The sequence below is a fragment of the Rhipicephalus microplus genome, chromosome X (genome assembly GCF_043290135.1).
Source record: "Rhipicephalus microplus isolate Deutch F79 chromosome X, USDA_Rmic, whole genome shotgun sequence".
NCBI classification, from domain to species: domain Eukaryota; kingdom Metazoa; phylum Arthropoda; class Arachnida; order Ixodida; family Ixodidae; genus Rhipicephalus; species Rhipicephalus microplus.
The window spans coordinates 313,447,993-313,458,207 of record NC_134710.1 but is presented as its reverse complement, the minus strand read 5'-3'; the positions used below and the strand labels follow the sequence as shown (position 1 = coordinate 313,458,207).

Sequence of the window (10,215 nt, the reverse complement as noted above, 5' to 3'; positions counted from 1 at the left end):
AGCCCATAAAGAGTCTCACAATGCCTCACAGAAAGCAGCACATTATCTAGCGTTTGCTGTTAGCTCTATCAAAGCCTCTAGAAAGGCATGATATATTGCCCGCTAGATAGACACAGTTTTCCCTTTGTAGAGCTGTTTGAAAGTTCATTATTGTTTTCAGTGGTGACGGCTGCACTATGCCGGCCTTTTTCGACGCAGTTTGAGGCCTCCTGAATGCGCCTACAAATCGCTGAATGGGCTCATTTTTGTCGTGACACCTTTCCAAAAAATGCGTTAAAGGGGCCCCGAAACATTTTTTCAAGTAACCATGAAATGAATTCACTAGAGCAGCTTATTGTGTCACGAATTCAATGCCACAAAAATTTTAAGAATCCGTTAAGTGCGATTGAAGTTACAAAGGTTTTGTCGCATGCTGCAATTGCATTATCTCTTCTCTCGTCCCGACGAAAGCGCTGGAAGCTAAGCGAAGATAGGGTTCCTCGACGCGCACGCCCCCTTGAGGGTGGAGACACTCTATGAAGAAGTGAGTGCCTGCCATTCGGCTCCCCCTGTCTTGTTGTGGCTGGTTGAGTGAGACACGAGCATGGTGTTTTCTCGGGCGAAATGTCTGGTATATAGTTGCGTGCCACAGTGCACAAACCACTCGCGAAGCAGCTATAGGATATTTAGATTTTCGAAAGAAAAGTCTACTCCCTTGGCTTCGAAAGATCAAGCGCTAGAAGTGACAACCCACGGACCGTTCGTGTTTATGCAGCGTAATTTATGCCATTTCAGCATTTTGAGAGTTATAGCTTAAAGTGCTGTCGCACGGGCACTTTCAATCGCGATAAAGCCTGATGTGATTGACTCTCTTACACCAGCTGCAGAACAGTGCCAATCACTGTAGAGAAATTTGATTAAGATCGGGCTTAACAGCGATCACCAGTGCACCGGGTGCAATACACGTTCACTTGTAAGCTGTGAACATGCGAATTTAACTTGTTAATTTCGGATCGCACAAAATGCGTTGTTCTCAATCGCTTCTTGTACACAAGCTGCAATTGCACGAAGATGTGCGCCTATGTTGTTCGCTTGTTGCTACCGGCGCCTCCAACTATTTCTTTTTGGGGCAAAGTCCTTCACGCCATGGGTTGTATGTCACGTGTCGTCGTTGTCGTAGTAGCCAGTTGCATCGCATTGCACGCAATTAAAACGGTGTCCCAGCATATACACGGAGTGAAGGATGATGAGTGGGGCGAAGCGTCCATCAGTCAGTCCATGCTTACGGGCGTCCGTCTGTTCATCTGTCACTGCGTTAGTTTGTGCGTCCATCCATCCGTCCGTGCGTCTGTCCGTCCATGCGTCCACCCGCGCGTCTGTGCTTCCGTCCATTCATTCATCCCTGTGTTCGTCCACGCATCGGTCCGTCTGTGCTGTTGGCGCACCAACGAGGGGAGGGGGGTTAGGGAGTTGTAACCCCCCAGAAGCCGACCTGACCCCCCTATTATATGCCCCAATGTCCTTATCGCCGAGCCACTTACGTCTGTGGTGCACCGAATCGGGCGGGAATCAGGGGTTTTCATTCTTCCCACCCGGTCGACCCCCTACCCCCGTACGTGCAGCCTTGCTTTCAAGTTGTCGTCGTTCCAATCCAAGAAGTTACTTGTGGGCAAAATAGTCTGATGTATTCTATTAATAATGTCACATTCACATATCTACTCCTATACTGAAAGAGCAGAAACCGCATGCTCTGTTGCTCGAGCTGCGTTCAATTCCAAAGAAGCAGCTTTTCAAACAAAAAAACGTGCTTTATTGAGTCGTCAGTCTAACGGTACTTTTTTTATTCTTGGTAAATGTCCAAGAGGGGCTGTGTACAATGACGATGCCCTGTGTGACTTGCCTTGGCGCAGAGTGCATGTCACTTCAAAATGTGTTACATCTAGCAGCTCGAACATCTGTGTATGCAATGCTACATACAGGTATGTTGCATATGAGTAACATTTGCAAGATACATTTGTAATACTTGTGTCTATGCGCTTCGAGTTGTTGATAAATACACCTTCGTGCTGTCAAATGCTAGCTCTTTAGTTAGCTCAATTGGCCGAGCGACCACCCCAGATAGGTGTTGGTCCTGGTTCGAACGACGTACCAGGACAAATTTTTCGGGAACTGAGGATTTATTTCTGAGAAATCTATATGATTTTCCTTGTCACTTCGAGCTACAAACGGGCGGCGGCTGCATTTCCGATGGAGGCGGAAATGTTGTAAGCCCGTGTGCTCATATTTGAGTGCACGTTAAAGAACCCCAGGTGGTCGAAATTTCCGGAGCCCTCCACTTCAGCATCTCTCGTAATCATATGGTGGTTTTGGGACGTTAAATTAAACAAATCAATGAATCAAATCGGGCTACAAACGAGTGGTTGTCTTCCTTCCATATCATACATGTATGTTCAGAACAAGAGTTCGCAGTGTTGTTCACCGTTTATAACATTATCCGGTTCACACGGCCAAATCTACTGCACTGACTTGCAAACATACAAATACCTAAAGGTTCAGTTGAACGCTTCTAATGCAATTAAAGATGAAGATCTCAAGTTCCTTGATACCACCAAGTTATCGGCCTCACAATGCTTGATTTAATGGCCCTAAGTGTGTCATGAGACGAAGCTGCAAAGTAATAACATTACGCCCTTGTTGCTTTAAATGTGCAACTTTCTTCAAATTAAAAGTCATTAAGCTAGTCATAGAAATAACGCGTAAGTTTATTCGATGACCTAAGTCGCTATAGTAGTGAAACACGCGGTGCCCATTTCTAGTTTCGATGCCGGTGGCAGTTTCATTACTTTTTTCCAAATCCTTTACATTATAGTGAACTTGAATTGTGTCCGTCATGTAGCTTGTTTTCCTTTAAATACTAATCCCGGCTGCGGCGGCTGCATTTCGGATGGAGGCGGAAATGTTGTAGGCCCGTGTACTCAGATTTGGGTGCACGTTAAAGAACCCCAGGTGGTCGAAATTTCCGGAGCCCTCCACTACGGCGTCTCTCAGAATCATATGGTGGTTTTGGGACGTTAAACCCCACATATCAATCATATCAATCAAATCATTTAAATACTCAACAATAAGCACACTACTTGCCGAAAAACATTCTTTTTTGCATCATAAATGAACTTTTCAAAACACAAAGAACCAAGGCACAAATTCGACGGCAAACGCGTGTTGCCGCTGCAATGCTCTTTAGATTTAATGTACTTTCAATTAGCGTCATTGTTGACGTGCAAACGGTGTAAAACTCAAATTGGCCGGATGAAATCAAGTTAGTTGCCCATCCTCTGAAACAAAAAAAAGTATTTCAGGCACCCTTGCCTTTCCAAATACATTGTGCTACTCTTCTTTTTCTTGCCTCATTACAATGCATTAAGTTTGTTAAAGATATAAACTTTCTCATTATTATTTCACTATTTGAAACTCTGAGCCCGTTTGCATATCGCTGTGACAAATATAACAATAAAACGCACCAAAGAACTTGATTTTAACCTATTCTAACCGTAGCAGTATCTTCTCGAGAACCAGACTCATCTGAAGGACTGTCGTTTCATGAGATCTCATATCGCATTTATTCTCTCATCTCAATTTATTGAACAAGTATTCAGTTCTTTCTTGAAGCGGAAACTCATTGTCGCTTTTGGATGTTCTCGCAACCTGAAAATAAAACTGCAAACACAACTACCCTAACTGATATCCTCAGTTCCCTTCAGACCACCTTAAAATCCGCGATACATCAGTAGTAAAGACAGTAATGTGAAGAGCCGCAATCCAGTGCAGCACACAACTAAAAAAAAGTGGAAAAAAACGACATATTTAGCAATCTCGCCAAAACGGTTACCCAAGAATGTTCATTCAGAGTCAATTACCTTCCGAAAACACAACGATGAAATCTTAGAAATGCAGCAGCAGTATTCCCCTTATCAACACCATGATAGAAACATATCACTCTCCGTTTTCCGAGGCGCCAGTGAAACCATCGCGCGTTTGAAGCGAACCAAGGCCACGTGCAACTCGTGGAAGGCTGAGTCAGGTGATAATAAGAACGCTTGTGGCCCGTCCGCTTTCGCTGCGGCCACACACACTCGCACTTCGAAACAGGAGGGATAAAGGCTGAGCTAATTCTAAACCAGAAATGATGCAGTGCACGCGACTGCAAAGTGAAACCGCATGTTCGAAGAACTGCTTACGTACTCAGCTACTAAAAAAAACGAAACAAAAATGTCTCGCTGACTTCTCACACTACGAATGCGTTGCCTGCAGTCGAAGACGGGGGGGGGGGGGGGGGGGCGCTCGTGCCTACCCTCTTCTAACTCTAAAGAGGGACCGCATGCATTCCGAAAGGTCACGACAATGACGATAGTTATAGCGCGAGAACAAAACGACGACACAAAGACAAGAAGGACACGAAAGACGCGAGCGCTATAACTATCGTCATGCCATACCAACTAGCCCAACCTGCCTCACTTCTAAGTCAGGACAATGCCCACTCAAAGTCCTAAAGATAAGAAGGCGCTTCAAAACACGTGTTTTCGGTTTTCTTCGGGGCTTGCGTTTTCTGCAGGAAAATCGCGTCTCCAGAAGGGTGGTCATGCATTTTCTTCTAGACAGCGAACGTACAATGAGCACTGTAGTGGCGAGAAGGAAGGCGACCTTGACGCGGCTCGTTCGTCAAAGCCACCGCGGAAGCTCTGCAGCAGAAGCACATGGCGATATTACGTACGCTGTGGTTCCTGAATTTTTGAGCAATCTTTATTCGAAACTTTCAGAGACTATAGGGGGCGACACAAAAAACGAAAATGGCGGTCAATGCGGTGATCTTCTGCCTGCGCGGAGCCTTCGTCACAGTTGTTCCCACCGCGTGGTTGCCGCCGCTTTCGGCTAGGATAATATTCCGTGGTATTCAAATTGCCATGAATAAAGCAGCTCATGCTAGAGTGCAATAAGTGTGAGACACGCGGTGTGATCTTTCACCGGATTCAACGTTCGACCCGCTTGCGTAGCAGCCGGTTCGGTGACGTTCTGTCACACTGTATTGGCAGATCGGGCACCTCGCGTGCGTCAAACTCGGCAGATTTTTGTCATCCACTAAGTCCAGCGATCGCGCGGTGATATATAGGCTGTGTTCCAATTCTTAGACAGCACATAGACAGTCTACGAAGACTGCTTAGAAGACCGCACCGAGCCCATGATGTCCGAGAATTGGAACACGTTTAGACAGCTTTTACGCGACAATGCGCCACTTTGCGTCGAGAAGAAAGAGCTAAAAGAAACAAACGTAACAGTTGTAATTTCTAGCTTATTTCGTGTTAAAATCATAAACAAATAAACTTGACCCACATTGAGCGTCTGGAAAATTGTCTGCTTGTGTGCAGACGGCCATTCTGATGAGATTTGATATATCTGAGCGATTCGCTGAGCCGCCATCTTGTTTATACAGCAAAGTAGCCTGCATCGTATTTGTCTACGATGCGGTCTTCTCTGAGCGTTCTACTTTGCCGGGTATACGTGAGAATTGGAATGGGACTTAAGATGGCCGCCGTCCATTTTGCTGTCTATTTAGGCGTCTACGGTGAGTATTGGAAGCCATAGACCATAGTGGACAACACAGGAGACAGGTGACGTAAGGCCGCTTGTGCTACAGGTCGTTTCTTTACCACTGTCATCAACTTAACCGAGGGTGCCAGTTTCATGCCAGCGAAGATGGGTTAGAATTGTTTAATTACACAAACTAATACTTAACCCAACAAACGTGTGCTACAGTATGTCACTTATTCAAAGCAGCGCCGGTTTACAAGCTACGAGCGAGCTTGGGGACCACGATGCTTGCACATTTCACAGGTAAACATGCGGCACTGCAGGCACTCTTGCCCAACCGGATTATTTGCTGCGATCTTCATATCAATGTTATGGAGAAAACTGCTTGCATATCTCGTCGCAGACAGAATGCTAGAAATGTCAATCACGTTGATGAAATTTGAGCACCCTAGGCAGGCTTGCGCTCGATCGCGGACCGTGGCGGTGTCTGCCCAACATGCCACGCAGCGGACACAGGCTGCTCGCAGTGCCAGTTGCGGCGAGCTGTTACGTGTTCTTCACTCACAAAAGCATAGTTGTATTTAGCGTGTTATTGTTTTCCCTTCCTAGTCCCCATCAAAAGAAAAAATAAGAAGGCACTCGCCTGTTGCGTCAGGATTACGCACCATGGTATAGCACAGCACGCTAAGTGCAGTGCTGCTGAGTTTGGTGACATGGGCTAGATTGCCAGCCACGGTGGCAAAATTTCGATAGGACTAAGTGTAAAAAAAACAGATGCTAAAATTTAGGATCACTTTAAAGCACCACAAGCGGTGGAAATGAATCACGAGATCCTTACTACACCATCTCACCATACATCGTATCGTGGTTTTTGTAAACAAAATTCAATCAGTTGTGTCGCGTCCCAAAAGTGGCCACATTGTTATCGTGACAAGTTTCAAGATGTGCAGTTCCACAGCCCATCCTTCTTTCTGTCGTAAGCCGAAAAGAAAACCAAGCACGCTTATGACGCCTTTCACGGTGCGGTTGGACCACTGCAGCCCACAGCACACGTGATTTCTCTTGTATTATTTACCCATTACTGAAGCACACGTTGTCGCCAGGCAAGTTTTCATTCTATGACCCCATCATAGCTTTCACCGGTTCCCGTATGGCGGCGTCACCGTAGCAGAAAATTGCGAGGCAGCCAGCCACTTCGCAGTACCGCACGCATGCAGGAACCCCAAGCAAGCACGATTGCCATGCGAAACCTATGGTTGCGAAGAAGGTAGCAGTAAGACGCCGTGTTATAATGAGGAAAAATGGCTCTAAGAACTTGCGAAAGGCATATTGAAGTTCACATTTTGTGCTTTTTTTTGAGAAGCTATGTGTCACACTCTCTTTCTTTACCCTTTTTTTCTTGCACGTGGTAAAATGGACGAAAGGCACCCATGCATGCATACGCTCAGTTCGCCCGCTACAACTTGTGTTCTGCGTCTGCTGCGCGAATGTGCGTCGGCAATGCGCTTTCAAACAGACCACAGGCATCGCTGAAGGGCCAGTAGAACAAACGATGCTCACCGAACTCCCTGAAAAGGAGTCTGCATTGAGATTTAAGACACGCAGCAACAGCACCGGAATCCTCGATTACAGAAAAAAAAGCGAATACTCGGAACATACCATCGTCAGATGCGTCCATCGATTAGTGATCACTGAGAATGCTTCAGTCACCAAACTTGAGCACCCGAATGACATTGCAAATCGGTAAGCGTAGTTACAATCCAGTTGATCCGTAAGCTGAGAGTTTTACTACACGTGCGCTGCGTTGAGCTGCGCATACTTTTTATAATCAATACCGCAAAGCTTATAATCAATATTTACGATGCACTTTCATAATTGTATTCTGACGAGGCTCAAAGGAAGTGAAATATATAGTGTGTTTGTTCGCACTATCCGGAAATTCCTCAGTTGCAGTTCTTTAACTGCTAAAGTTGCCAATGGGACTTGTCTGTATCGCATTTACTGTATCGTATTAACCGCGGTTATCTCGATAACTTGCTTTTTCACTCACGGAAAATCACGGAGTGATTTTTCACTCACAACTAACAGGGCCAACACCGATGGCGGCCTTTCTGTGACACGAGCTGTCTAACGCTATCAAGTTACAATGACGCGGTGCGCATTCTTTAAATTTGCTCACGCAGTGCACTTCCATCTACGAAGTCCAGCAGTGGAGAAAAGGCACGCTTGATATGCGCACGGCAGCTGTTTCGGAACAGGTGGTGTTCAGCTGTTGTCCGAGGCAGGTCGAGAGCTCCATACGCTGTGAGCATCACTTGTCTGTTCGCGTCACCAGCCGGGCAATGAAGCAAGATGTGGTGCAGGGTCTCCAGGTCGCCCCAGTCCATGTAGTATCGACTGCCACGCCCGGAGAGCAGATATTTTCACTCGGCTGTGTAGTTGTCTGCAGGGCGAAGACGGAGAAGAAAACCGTGGTCTCGTTTTGGTAATCCCTCGAGAGGGAGCCGCCGCGGCGGCTTGCCGGATGCTACGCAATGCTCGGTATGACGCTAACGCACGTAGCGGGTGGTGCGGAGACCGCCGGCGTCCGTGGAGTACACGAAGTTGGTGACGCCGACGCTGGGGTCGTGGGCATCCTTCGTGGCACAGTGGGCCGCCTCTTTGCTGGATGTTCCGAAGTGTGCAGGTACGCAGTGCAGCGGAAGGTTGCAGCCCGATTGCTGCTAGGTGGATAGCCGGCCAGCTGGAGTACTGCGAGCAGGCACTACAGTCAAAAGCTCACTCGCCCGCTGATTGATATGTGGGGTTTAACGTCCCAAAACCACTATATGATTATGAGAGACGCCGTAGTGAAGGGCTCCGGAAATTTAGACTACCTGGGGTTCTTTAACGTGCACTCAAATCTCAGCACATGGGCCTACAACATTTCCGCCTCCATCGGAAATGCAGCCGCCGCAGCCGGGATTTGAACCCGCGCCCTGCGGGTCAGCAGCCGAGTACCTTAGCCAGTAGACCACCACGGCGGGGTTCACTCGCCCGCTGACCCATGAATGAGTGAGGTAGAGCGTACAGCCTCTTCAGAAGTAGCTGCCCCTGCGTTGTGGTTTTCAGCCGCAGAACATGATTTAGTGTCCGCTGGGTCACCCGTAAAAAGATGGGAGTTTACCGCACCTCAGTGGCCCACCTGGAAGGTGTGGGGAAGTCCGTAATACTCCCACACGGCGTTCCGATGGTCCGCGTCCAGGGCAGCCAGCTGGCAAGCACACAGCGAAGCCATGGATGCCGTGTTGAGGACGCGTGCCGATGCGACTGCATTGTAGAGTCGCAGGCCAAGGGCAGGGGCGCAGCCATGACCTGGTGCGAGGATACTGCGGGTGGCGCAGAGTACCTTGTGGTAGCTCCCAAGACAGGTGTCTTTTATGCTCTTTCTCGCATCAGTGGTGACCCAACACTAAGCCAAGTTCACAACGCGCGTAAAGAATATGAGTCGTTTGCTGTTGAAAGCCGTGAAAGCACTCACGGCCATAGGCATGCATGGGGCGGGTGGGGGTCGTGACCACACCCTTGTCACCTAAAAAGGATGGAATGTGCTCCCAGTCCACCCCTTACGTTACCCGAATAAGGATGAAGCACTGGAACAAATTTTCCATCCACCCTTGAAGGGATACCTGCGCCCGCTTTGGCTGACGCACGCGAACGCACGCCACGGCGCACTAGATATTGATACATGCTGCGCCAGCCACGCAGCACTCCCCTTCCAATCTCCCGGCGTTTCTTTATGCTCTTTTGCACAGAGAAATATGGGTGGGACGTTTGCTTTCCTCTTGAGGGGGAAGCGATGTCAAATCTGGCATGCGGGAGAATGTTATCGCATGTGCCGTCCACGCTACGGAGATGGCCTGCTTCTTTAATCTGTGCTTCAGTCGTGTTCCTCGCCTACACTCGCGAGCTTTTACTCGCGGGTAAAACGTACGGTGCGTGGAGCGATGATATCAGATTGGATGTAGCTACGTGACGGCGAGGGACGCAGACATGCCATCGTCGCAAGTTTGATGAGAGAAGGAAGGCCTACAGCTGAGGATTCATTCTTTTCTGAGTTTTAACGTCTCCCAATCAACATCTAATTATGAGAGACGCCGTAGTGGAGGGCTTCAGAAATTTCGACCTCCTGGGGTTCTTTAACGTGCATCAAAATCTGAGCATACCGGAATACAGCCTTTTCTCCTGCATTGAAAATTCAGCCGCCGCCGCCGTATGAGGAAGGATAGGATGGTGACAGTAGTGTCCAGCCGGCAAAAAGCACCCGAACGCTCTAAACGGCTCTCGCCACGAGCCATCGGCACTAGTCGTCTATTCATCCTGCCGGATTGCCGCCACTAGCGCTGTGCTACATGCACTTCATAAGGAAAACGATGGCAACTTGTATAACCTGTCCAAAGTGTCTATATAGCAAATAATGAAAGAAAAATCCAAACACGATCGAAGCATGGGCGCCTTTTTGCAGGGTATATCTACATCGTCTCCGTTGTATATATAGAGGTCCTCTTTTGGAAGAATTAAATGATCCACCATGCTTCCATTTGTTTTGTTCTCACATTCACTACCTTTCTTACTCGTGATGTTTCTTCGCCACCAATTTCTTCGCAAAGCACG

General features: G+C 47.8%; 1 pseudogene; it reads left to right on the top strand.

Moving 5' to 3' along the window:
• The first annotated feature begins 8,105 nt into the window (after nt 1-8,105).
• The window catches only part of LOC142775309 (eukaryotic translation initiation factor 4E-1A-like), a 48,656-nt pseudogene continuing 46,546 nt past the window's right edge, over nt 8,106-10,215 (top strand).